We start from the raw sequence: 27,512 nt of genomic DNA on the forward strand, positions 1-27,512 counted from the left end.
ATAGTTATTAAAAACACACATATTACGTTCCCTTGAGATTTTGAAATAAAAAACTTTATCTGGGAATTTTTCACCAGATTTGGGAAATTTTTAGCGCTAGATTGGGAAAAATTGGCATCACGATATAGAAGCACTGAGCTCCATCCTCTTTGGAATCCCACTTCAGATAGTTGAAGGCTGCTATCAAATCCCCCCTCATTCTTCTCCTCTGCCGACTAAATAACCCCAGTTCCCTCAGCCTCTCCTCGTAAGTCATGTGCCCCAGCCCCCAATCATTTTTGTTGCCCTCTGCTGGACTCTCTCAAATTTGTCCACATCCCTCCCATAGTGGTGGGACCAAAACTGGACGCAATACTCCAGATGTGGCCTCACCAGTGCTGAATAGAGGGGAATAATCAATTCCCTCGATCTGCTGGCAATGCTCCTACTAATACAGCCCAATATGCCGTTGGCCTTCTTGGCAACAAGGGCACACTGCTGACTCATATCCAGCTTCTCATCCACTGTAATTCCCAGGTCCTTTTCTGCAGAACAGCTTCTTAGCCAGTTGGTCCCCAGCCTGTAGTGGTGCCTAGGATTCTTCCATCCTAAGTGCAGGTGTAGACATGCGGACTCACCCCTGTGGCGCCTCCTGCTGGTGACTTCTGGGAATTAGCTTGGTCCCCTCAGGAGCACCCTCTGCAGGCCAGTGATCCACCTGTCCTCTGGCCCTCGTGTCCCTCCCTGGACCTCAGTGCCCCTTTAACTAGGGTGCTGCCCCCTGGCAGTGCCCCACCAATCTGGGTCTCCCCTTCCTGGGGAACCCCCAACCCACTATCCCCACTTCACCTCAGTTTTGGCTACTGCCCAGTCTCCATCTAGCCCCCGTTCACTGGGGCAGACTGCAGTATCAGCCACTCATCATCGGCAAAGGGGTCTGGACTGGCTGTCTTTACTCATCCTCAGGCTGCCCCTCTGCAAGCCCAATATCTAGGTGGGCCTAGAACTAGGCCCCGCAGCCTGGGGAATTGCTGGCCTAGGGGTTCCCAGCTCCTAAGGCCTTTCCCCAGCCCTGCCTCACTATAGGTCCCCTGGGTGAGTTCCCCAGCAACCAGGCCTGTCTCCCTCTCCAGTCAGAGAGAGACTGCTCTCTCTGGCTTCCCTGGCCTGCTTATAAGGCCCCGTTGCTCAGTTTGGGGCATGGCCCCAGCTGCAGCCACTTCCCCCAATCAGCCAGGGTTTCGCTTTGCCCAGCCCCAGCCCTCTGCAGGGCTTTTCCAACCCCTTCCGGGCTGGAGCGGGTGGTCACCCTGCTACATCAGGACTCTGCACTTGTCCTCGTTGAACCTCATCAGATTTCTTTTAGGGTGACCAGATGTCCTGATTTTATAGGGACAGTCCTGATTTTTGGGTCTTTTTCATATATAGGCTCCCATTACCCCCACCCCTGTCCTGATTTTTCACACTTGCTGTCTGGTCACCCTAGATTTCTTTTGGCCCAATCCTCCAATTTGTCTAGGTCACTCTGGACCCTATCCCTACCCTCCAGTGTATCTACATCTTCCCCCAGCTTAGTGTTATCTGCGAACTTGCTGAGGGTGCAATTCATCCCATCATCCAGATCAGTAATAAAGATGCTGAACAAACCAGCCTCAGGACTGACCCCTGGGGCACTCCGTTTGATACTGGCTTCCAACTAGACATCAAGCCATTGATCACTACCTGTTGAGCCTGACAATCTAGCCAGCTTTCTATCCATTCATTCTCGTCCATTCATCCAATCCATACTTCTTTAACTTGCTGGCAAGAATACTGCGGGAGCCCGTATCAAAAGCTTTGCTAAAGTCAAGATATATCACATTCACCGCTTTCCACGTATCCACAAAGCCAGTTATCTCATCATAGAAGGCAATCAGACATGACTTGTCCTTGATGAATCCATGTTGACTGTTCCTGATCACCTTCCTCTCCTCCAAGTGCTTCAAAATGGATTCCTTGAGTACCTGCTCCATGATTTTGCCGGGGACTGAAGTGAGGCTGACTGGTCTGTAGTTGCCTGGGTTCTCTTTCTTCCCTTTTTAAAATATGGGCACTAAATTTGCCTTTTTTCAATCATCCGGGACCTCCCCGGATCGCCCCGAGTTTTCAAAGATAATGGCCAATGGCTCTGCAATCACATCAGCCAACTCCCTCAGCACCCTTGGATGCAGGGGCGGCTCTAGCAATTTGGCCACCCCAAGCACGGTGCCAAGCCGTGGGGGGCGCGCTGGCGGTCGCCGGTCCCACGGCTCCGCGGGACCTCTTGCAGACGTGCCCGCGAAGGGTCCGCTGGTCCCGCCTGTGGGAGGTCCACCGGAGCTGCGGGACCAACGGGCCCTCCGCAGTCATGCCTGCGGGAGGTCCACCGGAGCCACTCGTCCCGCGGCTCTGGTGGACCTCCCGCAGGCATGACTGCGGAAGGCCCACCGGAGCCGCCTGCCACCCTCCCAGCAAAATGCCGCCCCAAGCGCGCACTTGGCGCACTGGGGTCTGGAGCCAGCCCTGCTTGGATGCATTAGTTCTGGACCCATGGACTTGTGCATGTCCAGCTTTTCTAAATAGTCCTTAACCTGTTCTTTCAGCACTGAGGGCTGCTCACTTCCTCACCATACAGTGCTGCCCAGAGCTGCAGTCTGGGCTTTGACCTTGTCTGTGAAGACCGAGGCAAAAAAAGCATTGAATTCTTCACCTTTTTCCACATCATCTGTCACTATGTTGCCTCCCTCATTCAGTAAGGGTCCCACACTTTCCCTGAGCTTCTTCTTGTTGCTAACATACCTCTAGAAATCCTTCTTGTTACCCTTCACCCCCCCCTTGCTAGCTGCAACTCCAATTGTGCCTTGGTCTTCCTGATTACACCTCTGCATGCTCTAGCAATATTTTTATACTCCTCCCTAGTCATCTGTCCAAATTTCCACTTCTTGTAAGCTTCCTTTTTGAGTTTAAGCTCACTGAAGATTTCATGTTAAGCCAAGCTGGTTGCCTGCCATATTTGCTATTCTTTCTGCACTTGGGGATAGTTTGTTCCTGCACTCTCCATAAGGCTTCTTTAAAATACAACCAGCTCTCCTGGATGCCTTTCCCCCTCATATTAGTCTCCCAGGGGATCCTGCCCATCAGTTCCCTAAGGGAATCTAAATCTGCTTTTCTGAAGTCCAGGATCCGTATTATGCTACTCTCCTCTCTTCCTTTTGTCAGGATCCTGAACTCAAACATCTCATGGTCACTGCTGCCTAGGTTGCCACCCACTTCTACTTCCCCTACCAGTTCTTCCCTGTTTGTAAGCAGCAGGTCAAGAGGAGCACGGCCCCTAATTGGTTCCTCCAGCACTTGTACCAGGAAGTTGTCCCCAACACTCTCCAAAAACTTCCTGGATTGTCTGTGCATTGCTATATTGCTCTCCCAGCAGATGTCAGGATGGTTGAAGTGTCCCATTAGAACCAGGGCCTGTGATCTGGAAAATTCAGTTAGTTGTCTGAAGAAAGCCTTGTCTACCTCATCCTCCTATAGTCTGGTGGTCTATAGCACACGCCCATCACAACATCACCCTTGTTGCGCTCACCTCTAAACTTAACCCAAAGACTCTCAACAGGCTTTTCTCCAGTTTCATACTGGAACTCTGAGCAATCATACCACTTTCTTACATACAATGCAACTCCTCCACCTTTCCTCCCATACCTGTCCTTCCTGAACAGTTTATACCCAATCCACGACAGTGCTCCAGTCACGTGAACTGCCCCACCAAGTTTCTGTTATTCCAGTCACATCACAATTCCTTGATTGTGCCAGGATTTCCAATTCTTCCTGCTTGTTTCCCAGGCTTCTTGTGTTAGTGTACATGCACCTAAGATAACTAGCCGATTGTCCTACCTTCTCAGTATGAATCAGGAGGCTTCCTGTCTTGTACTCTCCTCCTCGTGTTTCCCACTTCCCCACTTACTTCTGGGCTTAGGTCACCATCCCCCTGCGAACCTAATTTAAAGTCTTCCTCACTAGGTTAGCCAGCCTGCCTGCAAAGATGCTCTTCCCTCTCTTTGTTAGGTGGATCCCATCTCTTCCTAGCAATCCTTCTTCCCAGAACAACATCCCATGGTCGAAGAATCCAAAGCCCTTTCTCCAACACCACCTGCATAACCACACATTCACCTCCACAATTCGATGGTCCTTACCTGTCCTCTAGGGAAAGAGGCCACTGCCACAGCTGTTTGGACAACGCTTCCCGGGGAAACCTTGTGTGATTCCTGATCACTGCCATGCTCGATGGTGCTTGTTTGCCATCCTGTCAGCCCACCTGTAATTCACACGCTGAAGCTCTGACCGCAAACTCCCATATCTTAGTATTGTCCATTTTTCTTCCTTAGGACTAGACTTCCTGTTTTGTTAGGGCCCTTCTCATCCCCATTGCCCAATTTGAGAACAATGGCCGAGCTCACCGCTGCTTTGGTTTCGATCTCTGGGTGGAGGCCTGTAATTTGCTATCATCACATCCTATGAGCCAATTTACTCCTTATCGATTCAGGGAAGATTGCAGCTAGATTGGCTCCTCCTTAATTTATAACTCAGGGGCAGCACTAGCCCAAAGGCTTCGGAACAAATCTCCTCTCAGTATGGTTGTGGATACCGGAGAGTGGGTATCGATCTCTTAAATGGCAAAGATAAAAAGGATGGGTCCTATACCCTCACTGGTGTCTGGTCTGCCGGCCAAATTACACAGTGATAGATGGGGGAGAGGGACGAGTTTTATGGTAGATAGCTATCATTATACACTGCATAGAGGTATTAATAATACCTAACTTTTATAAAGGACTTTAGATCTCAAAGTGCTTTATAAAGGGGGTCAATATCATGATCCCCATTTCACAGACAGGGAAACGGAGGCAAAAGAAGGGAAAGTCACTAGCTCAAGATCACCCACCAGGCTAGAGGCAGAGCTGGGAATAAACCTCAGGTTTCCTAAGTCCCAGGCCTGTGCTCTATCCACTAGGCTACATGGCCTCCCAAATGGAAGACTGAGTTCTGCCTCGGTTACCCCGATGTAGATCCACATTAACTCAATTGACTGAATTCAATGGGACTACTCCAGATTTACACCAGGGTAACTGTGAGCAGAGTTTGGCCCAGAGAGAAAGAGAAAGACATGGGTCCTACCTCTCCCCCATAGTCCAGACCCCTTTATTCCTCCCTATCTTAATGCACCGAGAGGGGTAGACACTTCACCCCTTGCCACACTCTGCACACCTCATTCAGCCATCTAGCACTGTGAGCTATGACACAGCCCCTATATCTATTCTTGTAGCAATGACACAGCAGTGGCACTGAGTTTTTGAAGTGGTGAGCAGCTGCAGCTCATACTGGCCTTCACTGGGGTTGACTCTGAAAATGAAGTCCAAGGCTCCCATGTAAAATGTTTGGGGGTTGGCTAGGGGCAAAGTTAGGCCTCCAAATCCATTTTTAGATACCTGCATAAGTGGTCTGATTTTTCAGATATGCTGAACAGCAGCAGGGCCCCTGGACTTCAGTGGATGATACAGATCTAGCTCTGTGCATACACAAGAGCATACCCCACATAATGACACATACATACAAGACACAGCTTCCTGCGTGCTGGCTACCCACAGGTCTGTTAGACCCCTTTACCAGCGGGTTCAGCGGCACTAATAACACATCATTTCAGCCAGTGAATGTCTTTGAATATTTAAAAAGACAGCGCTTGCTTTTTTTTCTCTCTCTCTCTCTCTCTCTCCCCCCCCCCCCCCGTCCCTCCCTCCCTGGTCAATGGGACCAAACCCCCATCCTTTGTGCTTAGCCCTCCCCCATCCCTGCTGCGGATTACCAAGATATTAGCATCTAACAAAAAGGCATTTCCTCCTCTCCAAGCAGGGCTCTTCCCCCCCCTCTCAGTGTGCTTAGGGATAGTGCCATTCAGAGTGGGTAGCATCACATTCCCTTCCCCGGGGGAGCAGCAAAAGCAGTGGCAGAGGATTGGCCCATCCCAGAGTGGGTTGGCAAGGTCCCCTAGGGGATCAGTGCACTGTGTTATTATTATTACCAGTCAGTGATTGACGGGCCCTGTACCATGAAGTTGGGGAGGAGGGATGGCATCTTTGGATCAGGCCTGTTTCTACCTCTGTTACCTGAGCAATCCCTGGTGCCTCAGTTACCTATGTCCCAGGGAAAAACCCAGCCCCAGTTAGACCTGGGATGGGAGAAGCCAAGCAGTAACTGCTCAGCAGAGAATCCAGATGGATCCTGCCCTCCTTTCAGTCCTATCTATTGTAGGTACTATTATGCCCCCCACCTTCTTAAAATCTGAGAACCTCTCAATCTTCAATGTCTTTTTCTTATACAGCCCTGTGGGCAGGGTAGAGCCATTACCCCCTGAGGCACAGACCGGCTCAGTGACTTACCTGAGATCACACAGGAGTCCATGGTAGAGACGTGAACCCAGAGCTCCTGACCACTATACTTACCTACATGCCTCCCGCTTCCATCCAGGACACACCACACGATCCATTGTCTACAGCCAGGCTCTAAGATACAACCACATTTGCTCCAATTGCTCAGACAGAGACAAACATCTACAAGATCTCTATCAAGCATTCTTAAATCTACAATACCCACCTGCTGAAGTGAAAAAAACAGATTGACAGAGCCAGAAGAGTACCCAGAAGTCACCTACTACAAGACAGGCCCAACAAAGAAAATAACAGAACACCACTAGCCGTCACCTTCAGCCCCCAACTAAAACCTCTCCAGCGCATCAAAGATCTACAACCTATCCTGAAAGATGATCCCTCACTCTCACAGACTTTAGGAGACAGGCCAGTCCTCGCTTACAGACAGCCCCCCAACCTGAAGCAAATACTCACCAGCAACCACACACCACACAACAAAAACACTAACCCAGGAACCTATCCTTGCAACAAAACCTGATGCCAACTCTGTCCACATATTTATTCAAATAACACCATCATAGGACCTAATCACATCAGCCACATCATCAGGGGCTCGTTCACCTGCACATCTACCAATGTGATATATGCCATCATGTGCCAGCAATGCCCCTCTGCCATGTAAACTGGCCAAACCGGACAGTCTCTACGCAAAAAAATAAATGGGCACAAATCTGACATCAGGAATCGTAACATTCAAAAACTAGTAGGAGAGCACTTCAACCTCTCTAACCACTCAGTGACAGACTTAAAGGTGGCAATTTTGCAACAGAAAAGCTTCAAAAACAGACTCCAACGAGAAACTGCTGAGCTTGAATTAATATGCAAATTAGATACCATTAACTTGGGTTTGAATGGAGACTGGGAGTGGCTGGGTCATTACACATATTGAATCTATTTCCCCATGTTAAGTATTCTCACACCTTCTTGTCAACTGTCTAAAATGGGCCATCTTGATTATCATTACAGAAGTTTTTTTCTCCTGTTGATAATAGCTCATCTTGATTAATTAGCCTCTTACAGTTGGTATGGCTACTTACACCTTTTCATGTTCTCTGTATGTATATATATTTCTTACTATATGTTCCATTCTATGCATCTGATGAAGTGGGCTGTAGCCCACAAAAGCTTATGCTCAAATAAATTTGTTAGTCTCTAAGGTGCCACAATAACTCCAGTCCTAGGTGAGCGCCCTGCTCCCAATCTGCTCTGGTGGTTGGAGCCTGACTCTTGTCGATGTTTTTAACTGCTCCTAGGAGGATTTCACAGCTGTGTTCTGCCATTTTGGGGTGGCCCCCTCCCCTCCAACTGGCTCTGGCTCTTGTTCCCACCAGGCTCTGTGGCCCTCTGCATCCAGGGGCCAGCTGCAGAGACACAGCACCGCAGACTCCAGTGGGGACCGGGGTAGTCACTCAGCAAGAGGCTGCACATGCAGCCAGCTTGACCTCATGATTTCAGGTTTCGGGTGCAAATGGACCTTCTTGGGCTCGCTCTCCCTGACCAGAAGGCCCTTGCTTCACCTGACTTGGCTAGGACTGGCCTCCTTTTGGTCATTCCATAGGATCAGACCACTGCGAGAGCCTTCTCCACTGCAGGCTGCAGCGCTCGGCACCAGGAACTGCTTCATAGAATCATAGAAAATTAGGGTTGGAAGAGACTTCAGGAGGTCATCTAGGCCAACCCCCTGCTCAAAGCAGGACCAAACCCAACTAATTCAAACTTCCCTGTGTCTCTCCCCACAACTCCCCATTCTATTCCAGGTGTCAAGGGAAAACATACCTTTTTCTGCCCTTGCCTATGCTAAATTTCTCCCTCCTGTCACCATTATTTCTGATCTTCTGCTATTTCCCGCTGTCCAAAGGGATGGACCATGCACTTTAAAGGCCCAGATCTTCAAAGATATTGAACCTTCTAACTTCCTAATCAATGGAAGTTCAGACCCTAAGTACCATTCAGGATCCAGGCCTTTATTCTTAAGCTAAAAGAATCCTAGCAGTACTGATCCTAGAACTACACAGCAGGGCAGCTCTGATTCCATCTAGCACAGGGCAGGGGAGCTCAAGCCAGTTCCCTTCAATCTGAAAGACACTATGCAAAGGAAAGTTCCCTTGGACTGCCCACATCCATGTCTGACATGGTGTGTAGTGGGCCGTGTGGCATGCGTGTACCTGAGTGTCTCGCCCCACCAACCGGCCCAGACCCTCCATTCCTGCAGACACCAACATGGCACATGGGAGAGCAACTCCCTGGTTCTGTGGTGTGAGCGTAAGTGGTGGTTTTAATCAGAGCTGAGAGCTGCAGGTGAGGTCCCATCAAGGCGCAGCAGATAGCTGCTATTACCTACAGTGAGGAGTTAAGGGTCAGTGCTAGCTGGGGCTGATCACTCTTTTTTTTGCTTAGAACAACCTGTTGGACATCATTAACAAGCTCAGAGGACACAAAAGGCAATCAGAGCAGCCAGGCTGAGGAGGCAGCACAGTTCAATGGTTAGAGCAGCTGCACTGGGATACCTGGGTTCTCTTCTTGCCTCTGACGCTGACATGTTATATGAGTGCAAATAATTTAACTGTTCTGTATAATGGGGATAATTGTAGCTGGTTTAATGCATTAGTGTCTATAAAATTCTTTGCGACCATTGGATGGAAAGTGCCAGGTCTAGTAGGAAACTCTTTAGTTTTGCTCATTTGTAACAGTCATTCTTTTAGATAAGAATATTGTATTGGCTGGTGGGTCTGTGCGCCACTGCCCTCTGCTGCTTGGAACCAGGACTGTTCAGCTATGTATCATAAGCCCTACGTTGCTTACAAGCAAGAGGTGATTCTCCTTCAGCTTGGGTGGAAGGGGCCACTGCTTCTAGAGTAGAAGAATGGGTGTTTTATTCCCACGGTCACTGAGAAGTTCTAAACAGCTGTGCTGAAGCACCTAGAGGCTCACTGACTTGTTGCGATAATGATAACTGATCCTGCTCATTTCTTTTACCCAAGATCTCTTACTGGCATTAAGTAAGCAACACGACCTCCTTGTGAAATAGGAGGGGTATTTTATTATCCCCATTTTACCAATGGGGGAAACTGAGGCACAGAGCGGCGAAGCAACATCCAAGATCATGGGGCTAATCAGTGATGGGTCCTGCTCCATGACTTAGGAGTTCTGGTACTCAATTCCCTGCTCCTATCCACAGGCCATATATCCTCTCAGCCCACTTTTATACATTTCAGCCAACAATGGGATCCAATCTGGCTTGCCCAAGTGAAATCCAAGGCTAGAGGTTACAGCAAGCCTCAAAGAGAGATGCTTATGACATTTCAGGCTCCTTGAAACCTCACACCCTGCCTTTCTTAAAGCCAGAGCAGTCAGCAGGGCTGCAGAGCACACATTACAGCTGTCTCTGTCTGTAAGTGACAGTCGCTGTCCAGATTACACTAGAGAAAGTGCTGCTAACCTCAGCATCAATTAACACCAGGGGATGTACGTACAGGAAGCAGAAACACAGTCACTAATTGTACATCTCAGAATGCGCTGGCTCTTTAGTGAAAGGGACATGGACTGTCATCTGCTTTGCCTCCTCAAGAATGTTGCCTAGGGGATAGGACAGTTTCAGAAGTCAGGACTCCTGGGTTCTAGTCCTAGCCAGGAGATTCAGTGTAGTCTAGTGGTTTCAAATAGTCCATTGTGCGTTCCCTCTGTAGACATGAGCAATTTACTGTGCCTCAGTTTCCCCATATGTAAAACAGATATACTAATCCTTGACTGCCTCACACAGGCATTGTAAGGCTCAATTAATAAATTAACATGTTTGGAGACCCGCAAATGGACACCAGAAAGCCCAAAGTTCTTATCTGGATTTCAAACCTTCAAGGACAGGAGAGTTTGGATCTGTGGTTCTGGTTCTGCCCATTACAGGGCTGGGCAGATCAGATTTGGGGTTCCAGTTCAGACACATCTCTAATCCAAATGATGCAAATTTTGCAATTTCGACCCCTTCCCCCCTCCAAAAAAAGAAAAAAAGCTGAAAGTCATTGATTCCCAGTGAATTTTGCTTTCAGTCTTTTGGGTTTGTTTGGACCTCACCTCAGAGCCAAACCCAGGAGCAGGGGCCATGTGGGTGTGTGAGATGTGGACTCACACACATGGAAAGCAAACAGAACATTCACATGAAGCTCAGCCAAGCAAAACAGCTGATCTCCTGTGTTATCGGCAAGGGCCTTTCACAAACCAGAACATCCCATCCAAAGCACAAGTTCCGGACCAACCGTCCATCCTCTCCCATCATTCCCCTTTGCAAATGCTCTTGCTATTCACCTCTGCATTTGATCCCTCTCCCTTCACTCTCTTGGAAACTGCCATCCTCACAGCAGGTCCAAGACTGCTAAATATAATCTGCTGCTGGCAGCGTTCTGCATTCTCCACCCTCACCTGTTCGTTTTGTGTACAATCAGCACATTTCACTCATCTACAGGCAGTCCTTTGGTATAGGTCGGTGATGTGCAGGAGATGACAGCTCGGAACATCAGCTCCCGAGGGACATCAGGTGACTGCGCCCTTCCACTGCAAGAAGATGTGCTGCAAAGGCACTGGGAAATATTTGTTTTTAACCCACGATTGCAGATGCACCCATGGCTGGATGCATGTTTCACAACAGGCAGGTCCAGCTCCTGGCATCACGGGGTTAACCTAGTCCTTTACGCGCACCTGCTCGTAAGCCCTTGCAGTAGTAGAATGGGTGGGTCCCAAATTATGTAGGGGGATTTTTGACCTAAAATGCAGGCTCCCACCTGATCCCTTCTACAGGGCAGCCCGTGGAGGGGGCAATTTGCCCCAGGCCCCGCAGGGGCCCCCACAAGAATATAGTATTCTATAGTATTGCAACTTTTTTTTATAGAAGGAGCCCCCAAAATTGCTTTGCCCCAGGCCCCCTGAATCCTCTGGACAGCCCTGCCCTTCTAAAAAGCGTTCTTGCTCAAGATGTTGATGTGTCACTCTGGATCTAGCTATTCCTGCCCTGGGCCACCCCCAGCTCTACCAATGCCCCTCAGTTCTGACCTGCAGCGCCCCCTCCTGCTCCAATCCTGGACTCTCCCATATCTCGGTCAGTGCTCCTCAGTCCTGGGTTCCCCCAACACCTCCTATTCTGGCCAGGCCCGGCTCCAGGCACCAGCCCAGCAAGCAGCTGCTTGGGGTGGCCAAAGGTGAGGGGCGGCATGTCCAGGTCTTCGGCGGCAATTTGGCAGTGGGTCCCTCACTCCCTCTTGGAGCGAAGGACCTGCCGCTGAATTGCCGCCGAAGACTGAAGTGGCGGTGGTAGAGCTGCAGATCGCGATCGCGGCTTCTTTTTTTTCTTTCTTTTTGCTGCTTGGGGTGGCAAAAACCCTGGAGCCGGCCCTGGTTCTCGTTTTGTGTCTCTTGGGAGTATAATTCTTGGATGATTTTGCAAAGTAAATAAAGGCTGATCAGGGATAGACTCCCCCAGTTTATTTCTCATTGTGCCTTAAGGGAGGGTTGATCTAACAGCCCCAATGGTGAAAGGACATCCCTCCACTCCCTGGTCCCATGTGCACATCCTCTCAGTGGAGTCATACAGGGGCTTAAAATAACACCGGGGCTTGGAGTCTGTGGCCGACGTGGAAGATGAGACTCTGGTGATATAATGACTAACCCTTGCTGCTTGGTTTGTCCTGGCCAAAAGCCCCCAGCTGCCCCTTTCCTGAGCAAACAGGTTGGAATAGGGATTAAGACCAGCCCGGTCCCCAGAAGAAAGGAGGTTCCCTCTTCTGCAATCTGAGCTGCTGCAGTCTGTCCACAGGCCACTGTTACACAACCAGCTCCTCAGCTCCGTGCTACAGCTGAGAAGCAGAAAAAGAAACCCCAGGTTACAGTTTTTCTGACCATGCTGCACACATCCAGCCTATGTGTAATGTGAGGAGAGATCGCCAGCTCCATGGCTTTCCTCGCCACTCATCTCCTGGCATGGAAGGGCCAGTGCCACGTACCTGACCCTGGCACCTTTCCACCTAGCTGGGACAGCTGCTCCAGCTGGCTGGGTTAAGGCAACAACAAGCATAGCGTGGTGTGCTGGCTGTGGGGGAAGCACCCAGGGGAGGAGAAGAAAAGGGGGGCAGAGGGCCCCAGGAGACAGGCTGGGGGGACCTCAAATCTTGACTGACCCTGATCAAATGATACCAACCTTCAGGCAGGTCTATCGCTCCCTAGGACAGCACTGTGCCTTGGAGCCTGCCAGCTGCCCAAGTGCTCTCAGGTGTGTGTGTGTGTGTGTGTGTGTGTGTGTGTGTGTGTGTGTGTGTGTGTGTGTGTGTGTGTTGCTGGAGGGCCTGGGGTGTAGAGAGTTCAGGTTGAACTGGCACCCTCAGATCCTGCTCAGAGGCAGGCTCCTTGGAACCAGGGGATTGTGGATGCAGAGCCCGGTGCATCTACCCTGCAGCGTCCCCTGGATGCAATAGGGGTAGGGATCAGGATGACATACAACCCCAGTGTCCACACAGCTCCTCACATCCCTCTCCATTCCCACCAACCTCCCCCAGGCAGCTGGCCACACTGGGAAAAGTGGGCACAAAATACTGGCCCATCAGCATTCGCCAGTCCCAGCCCTGGCTGCTCTTTTCACCGCCGTTGCACTGCTGTAAGTGACTAACTAGGGAGAGGACAGTGGGCACTGCAGCTCAGTGTCACAAACGGCACATGGGCCTCCTGACTGCCAGCCCCCTATGCTGACCGCCAGGCCAGGCAGCCGACGGGCAAGCAGGGGCTTTGCTGCAGCAGCGCACACATGCTGCAGAGCCTTTGGGTCATCTGATCTCTGATGCCCCAGAAGCAAGAGCTGGCAGAGGCAGGGTGGCCTGGGGAGAGGCCACAGATTATGAGGGTCTCTTCCCAGCTGCCTGGTGTGACCTCAGGCAGATCTCTTGCCCCTCTATTTCCCTTGCTTCCCTTTGTCTGATTTGATGGTGAACTCTTTTGGGGAGGGATCTCACCACAGCAAGCTTCTCCTCGTGTTCAGACTGGCGTTGTCCTGTGCTCTGTCTCCCCCATCACCACTAGGCCTTGCCACACTAGGCTGACTTTCCCCTGACATTGCTGTCCTTGACATCTGCTCTGAGCAAGGGGGAGCACAAGATGGAGGTGAAAATACCCGCAGCTACCTGAGTCCTGCCGGTACTGCATCCCTCCGGGAGGAGCTGGCCATTGGAGTGTAACCAGACCCTGCTCTTTTCACCAGGAGATCTCCAAGCACTTTATAAATGAGGCCAGCACCATTTTACAGCTGGGGAAACTGAGGCACAGAGCAGTGTAGCAACTTGCCCAAGGTCACCCAGCATCAGAGTTGAGACTAGACCCCCTATTCCTGAGACCAGACCCACTGCTCTATCCACTAGGCAACACTGCAGGTGGACTGTTACACCGGCTATCAGTCAGGGCTGTCCATGCACTCCCTCTTCTGGCTGAGTATGAACCTACCGCTCCACCCACTACTGCACCTGCTCTTCAGTTGCTGCACAGACACCGTTTTTGCATTAAGCAGCCCCATTGCTGGTTTATTTATTAACACTGCAGGGAACTCTCCACCCATGGAGCTCTGTTACTGCCCCCCCCCCCCACCAGGTTCTTCAGGCACTCAGTTGCCTTTTCCTGGGTGCAGTCCTCATTTCCCCTCCCACAACAGTCCCCTAACCATAGCATGGCTCACTCGGAGCCCAGATCTCTGCTCCCTCGGGCTGAAGGACAGTCAAGCTTCTTCCTGCCAGTCTCTTTCTGGGGCTCAGCTTTCCACAGATTCTTTCCAGGCTCTAGCCTCAGCCCCTTCCTGCGCTACCCCCATTTCCTCTCTGTGGCTTCCTCCTCATCCTCTGACTCAGGTGTCAGCTCATCCCTCATTAGGCCCAGCCTGGGCGCGCCTGGACCTGCTTCATTTAAAGGGGCTAGCCAGCCTGCGACATATGAAAAACTATTTGACTAGGAGGGTGGTGAAGCACTGGAATGGGTTACCTAGGGAGGTGGTGGTTTTTAAGGTCAGGCTTGACAAAGCCCTGGCTGGGATGATTTAGTTGGGGTTGGTCCTGCTTTGAGCAGGGGGTTGGACTAGATGACCTCCTGAGGTCCCTTCCAACCCTGAGATTCTATGATCCCCCCTTAACCTTCAAGCTCAGTCATGCAACTCCAGTTGACTCACAGCGTGGAGGGTCCAGAATCAAACCATGTTCGGAGGTCGTGAGTTTTTGACGTGTTCTGTGGGAGTGAGGGTTACCAGCACAGGTGCCCTCCACCACACCAGTGATTGTTAAAAAATAAACAAGTAAAGCAACTTTGCCATGCTGGGGCAGACGAGAGAAGGAGAGTCGGGGAAAGCTGAGATGATTACAAAGGATTAGAGGAAGCCAAAAGGAATGAAGTCCAGGGGGTTAAGCACCTTAAAACAAAGCAGCAAAGCATTTGACTGTGGTTCAAAACCTTGGAGCTATGTGGTGTCTTGCACTTGGGAAAGGCCAGAGGCAGGTGCAGGGCTAACAATCAATTTGGGCTGAAACAGCCTCTTGACCATGTGCAAAGTCAAGAGAAATAGACGCTCTCTCCGCACTGCAGTGGGGAAGGGGCTTACAAGAGATAAACACACAAGGCAGGGGCACCCAGAGACAGACACTTGATTTGCACAGCCAGAGCCACTAGGTGGTGCTGCTCAACTCAAGGCACCAATCACATACGTAACCTTTGCATTATAGGATGGGTCCTTTGCTGGGCTCAACTTCTCTTTCCTGCAGAGCCTGAATCAGGCTCCGAAGGCTGCCTCTTTGACAAAAGATCTAATGAATTTAGTGGAGGAAATTGTGATCTGGTGGTTACAACAGGAGTCTTAGAGTCCTGGGTTCTGCTCCTACCTCTGTACCTGCACTACTGAATTGTAGTGTATCCATGATCAAGTCCCTTAACTGCCCTATGACCCAGCTATGTGTTTGGACAAATGATAATGAGCGATTTCATGACAGTTTGCAAAGTGCCTTGAGTCAGAAAGGGAAGTGGGGTCAGCAGCAGCCATGGAGCAGAGAACGGAAAGGCACTACTGGAGAGGTTCCATTCCAAACCCCTCTGCAGGCATCCCAGACATCCATGGATTTTTACATGCCTCGCTGAGCCCACTACCTGCTTTGGATGGGCACCAAACTCACATCTTCCTGCCCCCAAAAGGATCACCCCTATAACCTGAACTGACGGAGAATCCCTATGATCTGTAAGCAGTATACTGTCTATGACACATAGTTGGGTGGTTCTGATTCCAGTCAGCAAAGGCAGTGGAATGCAAACACACCCACATACACAGCTTTACAAGTTCCCTGGCTCCTATACTAACAATGTTAATACTTGGGGAAGGTCACAGCTCACAAAATGGATAGCTGGAATATTACATGATAAGTTTCATACGATTGAGTTACATAGGGGTTGGATTCTGGGCTCTCCTACACAATCATCAGTTTGTACTTAAATGATACTTTTATCCCCAGCTCAATAACTCAGAAAATACTTTTTTAATAAAAAAGAATACAAGACAGTAGCTCATTCCAATGATACTGAGAAGGGATGATATGTGTACATAGGCTTGGCAGAATTCAATGTTTACTTTGTATAATTTTGATGGATAATATCAATGTTTATTTTTAAGACTTTTTTTATTTTATCTATTTAAATTTTCACAGTTGCGAGAAATTAAAAGGGGAGGCCAGACTATAGGGGAGTTAGACAATAATTATTTAAACAGCATTTAGACACTGAGATTGAAAAAGTTAAAGCTTTATAACTGTTAAAACACAAATTGTCAACATCACATTTCAAAATATACATAATAAATATCCTTAAATCTAACTCTAATAAGTTCTCAAGTAGCATTTTTCTTATATTGCCTACCTGTAAATTTTGAATATTATTCAATGGAAATATCTTTAATCAGTTTGTGTGTATACAGTGAAATCAACATTTACCAATAAAAAAATCTAATCCTTCCAAGCCTGTGTATAGCAGCTTTGATCCAAAAGTACAGCAAACAACAACACCTGGTTGACACTTTCCAATTTTTTTCCATCAAAAAGGCAGTTTTTAAATAAAAATGTCACCCCCAAATTGTTTATTTTTGTTGAGTGCAACCCAAAAGAGAAAAAATGTTTGCGATTTTTCTTTTTTCTCCCCACCTTTATTTTCTATCTCCCCAATTTTTCATGGACAAAAGAAACGAGGAACCACCCCCCCAAAAACCCCAAAAAACAAAAAAAAAACCACCTGAAATATTTCTATTATAAATACATGAAAGATTTGAAACCAACCAAGAATGGTTCCAATTCAAAACCTGCAGAATGAAACTGATTTTGAAATTTTTCCTAAAAAAATCTTTGAGCAGCTGATAATAAGAACACTGTGTGCATGTAGTACCATTCACCTAAAGATCTCCAAGTACTTTATCAGCTGAGTTAGTAGAGGAATCAACAATACATATGGGAGTACAGGGACTGCCAGACTGGATCTGTCCCATCTAGCTCAGTATCTCGTCTCCCAAAATGGCCAGCACTAGAAACTTGAGAAGCAGGTGCAACAATCCCCACTGTTATGGGATAACCTGCCCCCCAGGGGAAATTACTTCCTAGATCTCATTAATTAAGGATTGATTTATGCCCAGAAGCAGGAGTAGGGCTGGCACTGCGGGGCTACAGGTTGCAATGGGGCTCAGGCTTGAGCCTGGTCTCTGAAACCCGGAGAGGAGGGAGGGTCTTGGAGCCCGGGCTCCAGACCCAGGAACATCTCCACTGCTATTTTCAGCCCCGCAGCCCGAGCCTCGTAGCCCAAATCCACTGAGCCTGGCTCTGAGACTTGACACTGTGGATTTTTCTTTGCAGATGTCCCCTGCAGACTCTTCTGAGATGGCAGGGGAATTGAAGGAGGAAGAGGGCAATCCTTCCTGCTGGGATCTGGCCAGGTTGCTGGGCTCAGCACTGTTTCTCTCACAGAAAGTGTCATGGGATCTGTAATGGGTGTGAGTGCCTGATATTACCTTCCATTGGGAAATCCCGGGGACGTTTGCTCCCCTAAAGTCCCAAGACAAGCCCCTCTGTGCCTGGCCAGCACCAGGATGGGCGTGAGCACTTCCAGCCCTGTGCGCTTGGCGCATGGCAGCAGCACCCAAGGATTAGTGCTGAGCTAAGGCAACTGGGCCGGAGCTATTTTTAGATATGTGCTCTTGGCTTTTTTTTGTTTAAAAGGGGGGCGAGGCTAAATGCGGCTAGAGCTGTGACCCAGCAGCAGCGGGGAGCTGGATTTAAATATAAAGTAGGATTTGGCTTTTTTACTTTAGTGAAGCAGATTGTCAGAGTGTCTTAGCCCAGATGATCACTGACACAGAGAGAGCAAGAATATGAATGAGATGGGGTGAGCGAGAGAGAGGGATAGGGGCAGGGGAGAGACCGGCCAGGAACACAATGCCCTTAGGTCTCTTAGTGCCCCTGGAGAGGACCAAGGCTGCAGGAAGGAATGCTGCATGGGGATTACATAACATGGATGCTCCTCTCCCATGAGCCACCTCTGGGCCAGGGGTGGTAGCCAGGGAGGAAAGGGGAGGAGGTGGGTGCCAGTTTCCCCCCTCCCCCCCCAACTGTGCAAGGAGTGAAATCTGCACAGGATGCACAAGGTGCACTGATGCTGCTTGAAGCCCCACTAGTTAATTCTCTCATGTGTGGAGATCCTCCCCGGGGTCCCTAAGCACAGCCCTGAGCAGGAGCTGTTTGGGCTGCCATGGCAGGGATGGGAGACAACATGATGGGCCTTCAGCTGGTCTGAGCAGGGATCTCTGGGGCTGAGGAGGGCTCTATGGCCTTTTGTGGCTCTGCTTCACTCCCTGCCCTGCACGGCTGTAGGCCAAGAGGAGGAGGAGGCGGAGAAGGGGGAAACAGTCCATCCCTGAGTGCACTGGCCTCCCCTCCTGGAGCCGCTGCTCTGAGGAGGTACCAGTGTTCTGGGAATGAAAGCATCAGACTCTGCAGCAGGGAGAAGGGCACTGAGCCAGTTCTCCAATCAGAACAGGAGTTAGATTTCTGTCTCCACCTGGAGCATGTTGAGGGTGAAGTTCCTAGGAGGCTCAGAATCTGAACTGGACTCTTGAGCCCACCTGGAACAGATGCCAGGTCTGCTACTGGCTTGTCCTCTTTGCTGACAGGTGACAGAGAAGGCATGCAGTGATCTCAGCCGGGAGCTTTAAGGCAACAAACCAAGGGTTCCCATTACTGTAAAAGAGAGCAGTGAGCCAGGAGCTGTGCTGGGCCTGCAGTCCTTTTAGACAGAATCCAAGCCCACGCTGGCACTTTATTCCTCTAATTAAAAAACTGCTTTAAAGCTGATTGGTAATATTACGCTGCACAGTCAGCCAGGCACAGGCGGGGCTGCTGTACGGGTCAGAGCTTAGCCACAGGATTCCTGGAACGAAGGGAGAACCCACTGTCACAGGCTCCCTGCCCCGCTCCAGCTGGCATCCCTAACACAATGCTAGGAGCTGATGGAGACCCGGCCATGTGTTACAGTCCAAAAAAAATTCCTGGCCTTCCATTAGCCAGATAGACACTGCAAGAGTTTCCTGCCCATGCAAGACACCAGTAAACACTGCTCCCGCTGCCTGGTGCTCAGCAAGTATGGCAATGAGGTACGTGTGAATTCACAGATGGATGCAAAGATCTGGCACTGTTTCCCTATAAGGACTGCACACACTGTCAGTGCAGGCATAGTGTGGGGATCAGAGCCCCGACAGAGGCCAGCACCAGCTGCTAGAGAAAGAGGGTAGAACCCCGTAGTGGGATAATCAGCCCCCTTTGGTCTCATCCCGATTTCTAGTAAATCGGCTTAAGCTCTGAAGCACCAGGTTTTATCTCCCTTCCATAACTTCTCTTAGCCGCAACTCATTATCCATGTAAATAGCCAATCCCTCTGACTCCTGCTAAACTCAGTGAGCTCCCTGGTCTAATTATGCATTGTGTGAACATGTGTTTCCTTTCATCAGCTTTGAATCTGCTGTTTCATTTCATTGAATGCCACAGAGTGTGCCTGGGGAATGCCAGGAGTTGCTGCGCCCAGAACTGGGCAGAGGGTATGACCAGCACCACTGCTTCTGGGATGGGCAGAGGGCATCCCGACCATGCATAGAACATGGCTGTAGCTGAACAGCCCAGGGGTGGGAAGAAGTTGGGCAATCTCCTGTGCAGCTGTGAGCACAGACCCATCCTATGGGGGGTGGAGTGAGGGGTGGAGGGTGCTGTTGTTCCTGAGCAGAGTGTACCACCTGATTGGCAGGGGGAGGGTAGAAAATTATTACTACTGAATCTGTGATCCCAGTAGCGCCTAGCAGCCCCAAGTGAGTTCAGGGACTTGTTGTGCTGGGCACTGTACAGACACACAGTATGAAACAGCCCTGGCCTAGTGAGCCTACAATATAAATAGACAAGCAGCCTTATTTTACAGATGGGGAGTTGAGATGCAGAGGGATTAGGTGACTCGCATCAGACAGGGACCTTGTAGCAGAGCGGGGAACTGAAGGGCTAGCTGTGGAATCCCTTAACCACAAGAACATCTTTCCTCTCTGGCTTTCACATCTCTAGAATTCTCCAGTGAGCCAAAAACATCTCACAAATTTCTACCCCATCCAGTTTGCAAATTCACTGTGCGACAATGGGGAAAAAAAGCAGGGCTGAGGGCACATCTATCTACACCTGGGGTTCTCGCTGTGCTTTAACACATGCTCATTGACTAGAACAACTACAAATTCAAGAACAGACGAGACCAAAATATTTGTGGCTAGTCATGTTTAATCCTGGGTTGCAGCTTAGAGTTAAGGACAACAAATAGCAAATTCAGGGCTAAACACAACCAATGTTTGTGTCCTAGAACAAGCATTTGCGCAGTGTCAACACTTGGTGTTATAATTATACCCCAGAGTACAGTTTGAGGCGCAAGTGGTGTTCTCGTCCATCCTCCCTGTGCAGGGAAAAGACCTGGGTAGGGATCATCGAATTGTGGAAGTCAACGAATGGCTACGCAGGTGGTGTCAGAGAGGCTTTGGATTCTTCGACCATGGGATGGTGTTCCAAGAAGGAGGAGTGCTAGGCAGAGATGGACTCCACCTAACGAAGAGAGGGAAGAGCATCTTCGCAAGCAGGCTGGCTAACCTAGTGAGGAGGGCTTTAAACTAGGTTCACTGTGGGAAGGAGACCAAAGCCCTGAGGTAAGTGGGGAAATGGGATACCGGGAGGAAGCACGAGCAGGAGAGTGCAAGAGGGGAGGACTCCTGGGTCAGACCGAGAAAGCGGGACAGTCAGCGAGTTATCTTAAGTGCCTATACACAAATGTAAGAAGCCTGGGAAACAAGCAGGGAGAACAGGAAGTCCTGGCACAGTCAAGGAACTATGATGTGATTGGAATAACAGAGACTTGGTGGGATAACTCACATGACTGGAGTACTGTCATGGATGGATATAAACTGTTCAGGAAGGACTGGCAGGGCAGAAAAGGTGGGGGAGTTGCATTGTAAGTAAGAGAGCAGTAGGACTGCTCAGAGCTCTGGTATGAAATTGCAGAAAAACCTGAGAGTCTCTGGATTAAGTTTAGAAGTGTGAGCAACAAGGGTGATGTCATGGTGGGAGTCTGATATAGACCACCAGACCAGGGGGATGAGGTGGACGAGGCTTTCTTCTGGCAACCAGCAGAAGTTACTAGATCGCAGGTCCTGGTTCTCATGGGAGACTTCAATCACCCTAATATCTGCTGGGAGAGCAATACAGCGGTGCACAGACAATCCAGGAAGTTTTTGGAAAGTGTAAGAGACAATTTCCTGGTCCAAGTGCTGGAGGAACCAAGAGCTCTTCTTGACCTGCTGCTCACAAACAGAAAAGAGTTAGTAGGGGAAGCAAAAGTGGATGGGAACTTGGGAGGTAGTGACCATGAGATGGTCGAGTTCAGGATCCTGACACAAGGAAGAAAGGAGAGCAGCAGAATACAGACCCTGGACTTCAGAAAAGCAGACTGACTCCCTCAGGGAGCTGATGGGCAGGCGACCAGCTTAGCTTAACAGTGAAATCCCTGCTGATCTTAAATGCAAAAAAAGAAGCTTACAAGAAGTGGAAGACTGGACAAATGACCAGGGAGGAGTATAAAAATATTGCTCAGGCATGCAGGAGTGGAATTAGGAAGGCCAAATCACACTTGGAGTTTCAGCTAGCAAAGATGTTAAGAGTAACAAGAAGGGTTTCTTCAGGTACGTTAGCAACAAGAAGAAAGTCAAGGAAAGTGTGGGCCCCTTACTGAATGAGGGAGGCAACCTAGTGACAGATGATGTGGAAAAAGCTAATGTACTCAATGCTTTTTTTGCCTCTGTCTTCACAAACAAGGTCAGCCCCCGACTGCTGCACTGGGCAGCACAGTATGGGAAGAAGGTGACCAGCCCCTGTGGAGAAAGAAGTGGTTCGGAACTATTTAGAAAAACAAGTCTATGGGGCTGGATGCGCTGCATCCAAGGGTGCTAAAGGAGTTGGTGGATGTGATTGCACAGCCATTGGCCATTATCTTTGAAAACTCATGGCGAATGGGGGAGGTCCCGGATGACTGGAAAAAGGCTACTGTAGTGCCCATCTTTAAAAAAGGGAAGGAGGAGGATCCGGGGAACTACAGGACAGTCAGCCTCACCTCAGTCCCTGGAAAAATCATGGAGCAGGTCCTCAAGGAATCAATTCTGAAGCACTTAGAGGAGAGGAAAGTGATCAGGAACAGTCCGCATGGATTCACCAAGGGCAAGTCATGCCTGACTAACCTAATTGCCTTCTATGAGGAGATAACTGGGTCTGTGGATGAGGGGAAAGCAGTGGATGTGTTATTCCTTGACTTTAGCAAAGCTTTTGATATGATCACCCACAGTATTCTTGCCAGCAAGTTAAAGAAGTATGGGCTGAAAGATTGGACTATAAGGTGGATAGAAAGCTGGCTAGATCATCGGGCTCAATAAGTAGTGATCAATGGCTCCATGTCTAGTTGGCAGCCGGTTTCATGTGGAGTGCCCCAAGGGTCGGTCCTGGGTCCGGTTTTGTTCAATATCTTCATTAATGATCTGGAGGATGGCGTGGACTGCACTCTCAGCAAGTTTGCAGATGACACTAAACTTGGAGGAGTGGTAGATACGCTGGAGGGTAGGGATAGGATACAGAGGGATCTAGACAAATTAGAGGATTGGGCCTAATATGATGAGGTTCAACAAGGACAAGTGCAGAGTCCTGCACTTAGGACGGAAGAATCCCATGCACTGTTACAGACTAGGGACCGAATGGCTAGGAAGCAGTTCTGCAGAAAAGGGCCTAGGGGTTACGGTGGACGAGAAGCTGGATATGAGTCAACAGTGTGCCCTTGTTGCCAAGAAGGCTAACAGCATTTTGGGCTGTATAAGTAGGGGCATTGCCAGCAGATCGAGGGATGTGATCATTCCCCTCTATTCGACATTGGTGAGGCCTCATCTGGAGTACTGTGTCCAGTTTTGGGCCCCACACTACAAGAAGGATGTGAAAAAATTGGAAAGAGTCCAGTGGAGGGCAACAAAAATGATTAGGGGGCTGGAGCACATGACTTATGAGGAGAGGCTGAGGGAACTGGGATTGTTTAGTCTGCAGAAGAGAAGAATGGGGTGGGATTTGATAGCGGCTTTCAACTATCTGAAAGGGGGTTCCAAAGAGGATGGATCTAGACTGTTCTCAGTGGTACCTGATGACAGAACAAGGAGTAATGGTCTCAAGTTGCAGTGGGGGAGGTTTAGGTTGGATATTAGGAAAAACTTTTTCACTCAGAGTGGTGAAGTACTGGAATAGGTAACCTAGGAAGGTGGTGGAATCTCCTTCCTTAGAGGTTTTTGAGGTCAGGCTTGACAAAGCCCTGTCTGAGATGATTTAGTTGGGAATTGGTCCTGCTTTGAGCAGGGGGTTGGACTAGATGACCTCCTGAGGTCCCTTCCAACCCTGATATTCTATGATTCTATAATTCTATGATTCATTTCGAGCTCTGACACTGATTCATTCTGCAGCCTTGCATCAGTGTCTCTTGCCTCAGTGTCCGCACCTGCAAAACGGGGATGATGCTATCTGCCTGGCAGGCTGGGAGGCTTAGTTCACTTATGTTTCTGAGATCTTCAGATAGAATTGCCAAGCATCACAATGGCTCATTCCGTGTCACCAGCAAACTGAATTCTCTCTGTGAGATTTCTGAAGGCTTCACGCTGCTCAGACATGCTCACAAAAGCCTGCTTGGCATGAAACCCACTGTATGGCTCAGCACACAGGTGTGAGTACGGATGTAAAGAAGAGAGGAACACACCCTTGAGAGCCCAGTACAATATTATTGTCTAGTGTGCTGTTCCTACACCTCTCTCTCCACATGCAGCAGCAACAGCATGTTGAGAGGGGGAAGGGAAAGGGGGGTAATGGGGTGGGCGGGGGGGGGGGGGGGAAGGAATAGCACTCATGACATAACAAGGAGACATGCAATTATTTAGGCGAATAAAAACAACCAAAAACCCCAAAACCTGAAGAGCTTTGCCAGTGAGAGAATCAGAATCAGAGTGAGAGAGAGATTCCAAGTAATTTGTGAAAAGCCCAGGTGCTGTAATTGCTAAAGCATAATATTGCATCTCACAAAGAAAGTCCTGGCGTAATGAGTGCATTAAACCAGGCAGCTTTCTGCTGATCCCTTGCCAAAGAGAAAAGTATTCCATGGTGAAATTAACCACTAAATTACTGCACATCTCAAAGTGCTAAGGTAGGGAAAGAGCTCGTGCTCATACTCAGTTTCCACCCTTACCTCCAAACGCCTGCTTTCAGCATGAAATTAATCACCGATTTGCCATTCAGATCAAGCAGCATGCTAAACTGATCATGCGAAAACCCAAGAGCTTCCTGCCACATCTGGAAGGTATTTCAAAGCGCAGGTGGACTCGTGCTCTAGTTAGCAAGGCCATTTCATGGCTGTATTTCATGGACCATTAAAGGGAAGCTGCTGGGTGGAACAGACGTGGCTCTGGAAGGTTAGCCAAAGTAAGTGGGGGAGTGTGGCCTAATGGCCAGAACAGGGGACTGGTAGCTCAGAGACTTAAGGTAATAATTGGAGATATACCAATCTCCTAGAACTAGAAGGGACCTTGAAAGGTCATTGAGTCCAGCCCCCTGCCCTCGCTAGCAGGACCAATTTTTGCCCCAGATCCCTAAGTGGCCCCCTCAAGGATTGAACTCACAATGCTGGGTTTAGGAGGCCAATGCTCAAACCACTGAGCTATCTTTACAGCACCTTTCACCAGTGATCAAAACCCACCTTGCAAACATTAATTCACTCAGCCTCCCAACCCTGCTCTGAAGTGGATAAATGATATCTCCATTTCATAGGCAGGGAGACAAGAACCAAGGTCAGTGGCAGATATGGGTAAAGAACCTAGGCGCCCTGGTTTTCACTCCTGTGTTCTAAGCACAAGAAAAAACTACAACACTGATCAACTACCCTATTTTAAATACACAGGAATACATTACAGATACCTATTAACTAGACAACTGGCATCACTGCAAAGAAGAATCTTTGTAAAAAGGGCCTGGGAAGAAAATTCATGTCAGATTAGGGTTCTCAGTATTCTATTCTATTCTACTCTGGTATTGCACACATGGAAAAATACCAATTATTTTTTGAGAGACATTTCTAAAAAACAAAACAAAACAAAAAGATATTTTTTTCCTAAAATCCCCACAAAAATATTTTGGGTTTTTTTACATGAAAAAATAAAACCAAAATCCCCCTCCCCCTGATTTGTTTTTTTTTGAAAACCCTTTTTAGGATTTTTTTTGTTTTTTTAAGCATTTTTGGGATAAAATTTTGGTTTTCAAAAACTGTTTTGGGTAAAACAAAGTCTGAAAATTGTTCTTGAAAAATGATCAGTTTCCAGATTTTCATTAAAAACAATGGTGCAAAATGAAAAATTTCCATTGAAAAGCCATTTTCTGCTGGGGGGGGGGAGCTTCAAAGAAAGTTTTCAACCATCTGAAGATATTTTGTAAATGTTTCTGCCATCCCAATGGCAAACGGTCTGATGTAGCGCAGGTGAAAGGAAGTTCCTGATGCATGCCACTGAGGCAATGAAGTCACTTTGTAGAGTTCCTGTCCCTGAAAAGATGCTAGACATTGCAGCGTGGGCTACTTTTACTTTCACAGCATAGTACTGCCCAACGTAGATGGGGATCACTCACACACAAGTTAGCACTGCAGTGTCTAGACAGAAGAGCAAGTGGATATACCAGGATACCGCACTGTACAATAGAAAGACACATAGAATTAACATGGCACTGCTCAAATAGAAAAGCACAGCATAGCCCTATCTGGAGAGGACTTGGTACAACAGCACACAGCAGGACTGGACACTACCACTCAGACACTGCCCGGCACAACGCAGTCTGGAGCCCGATCAGATCCAGAACATCTGGCAGGGCCAGATGTTGCCCAGTGCTGTTCTTTCCAGATACAATACAACTCAGACAATGTGCCAGTTGTGCAATGCTGCACGGTGTGGAGGGGACTCGAATCCTGCCCAGCATTGCTCTGTCCGGATGCAAAACCACTTGGATATTGCTCAGCGCTGCCGAAGTGAGGTGCAAAAATACTTGAAAACAGCTCCACAGGTTCCAAATGCAATAGCCCCATTCAGACAGAGCACAGCACCAGGCTGTCTGGGTCCAGGGACCAGAGAGGACTTAGAGACAACATCCGGAGGGGAAGTCACCCAGATACAGCCCAGCACTGCACTGCCCAGACAGATCACTCTGATACTGCCCAGCACTGCACTGCCCGGATGGGAGATCACCCTGATATAGCCCAGCACTCTTCAAAGAGCAGGGCACTGGGTATCATTGTGAAACTGTCAAGTTTGGGGAAGTCAGTGGGACTCTGTTCTACAGAATTAGGCAGGACCCAATGCACAAGATGCAAGCTAGGGAGCCTGGAGGCCCCGGTCAATTCCCAGCTGTGCCACCTATTCTATGTGTGAGTTTGGGTAAGTCATGTCCTCTCTCTGGGCCTCCGTTTCCCATTTGCATCATGGGGGTGATCACTCCCTCACCTCGGAAGACTATGGGTGAAAAACACTGCCACATGCTGGCACACTGCATCAGACACTGCCCTGCCTTCGCCCTCATACCAGGACACCAGACTGCGGGCGTCTCTGACAATGCCCTGCCTCCACCATGCTGCCTTAGTTAATGGCACTTCATCAGGGTTCCCAGCAGCAGCACCAGGGAACAGTCCCCCCTGCTGTCCAGCTGGGGCTGAAACGCCCTACCAGGGGGCAGCAACAAACTCCCCTGGACTCTGGGAGTTGTTCTCCGGTTAATCTTCCCAATTCTGTTCCATTCAAGGATTACATTTACAAGGCCCTGCAGGCACTATGGCAGAGATATTGATTGGGAGCCACAGGGAAGCTCAGCTTCCACATAGGACTGGGGTCAGCCAGCTTGGCACACTGTGGGGCACTAGGCCAGTGCGTTTCTGTTTGGAGGGAATTCAGGGCTCGTGAGAGGGAGGGACTGAGAGCACTAGCACAGACCAGAGACAGGCAGAGGCTCACAGGCCAGAGCTGTGCACTTCCATTTGTAGATCTGCCAAATGCACCTTGGGCAATGGCTCACTGCACACCCCATGTTCCAGCCCTGGGCTCCCCACGGAGCTCTGTCAATGGACCTAGATCCTGACCTCATGCACCCACTGCTATTGCAGCCCTGGGCTCACCACAGCTGTGTCCATGCAGCCCAGTCCTGACCCACAGCACATTCTGCTGCTCTACTTTTGGATCCCCCATATCTATCCCAAGGCACCACCATTCTGACCTGCAGATCTGTCCCCTACTTCACTTTGCCAAAGTCCCTGCATCCTGACCCAGCTAGACCCAAAGCCCACACCCAAACCATGGGAGATGCACTTAGGGTCAAGTGCTCCTCTGCTTATCCCTCC

The 27,512-nt window shown here is 49.3% G+C and overlaps 1 protein-coding gene across 3 annotated transcripts in view; it reads right to left on the reverse strand.

The window, feature by feature from the left end:
• INSYN1 (inhibitory synaptic factor 1) overlaps positions 1-27,512 on the reverse strand; it is a 105,079-nt gene that overhangs the window by 30,576 nt on the left and 46,991 nt on the right. The window lies entirely within an intron of this gene.

The sequence above is a fragment of the Mauremys reevesii genome, linkage group 10 (assembly GCF_016161935.1).
Source record: "Mauremys reevesii isolate NIE-2019 linkage group 10, ASM1616193v1, whole genome shotgun sequence".
In the NCBI taxonomy this organism is placed as follows: domain Eukaryota; kingdom Metazoa; phylum Chordata; order Testudines; family Geoemydidae; genus Mauremys; species Mauremys reevesii.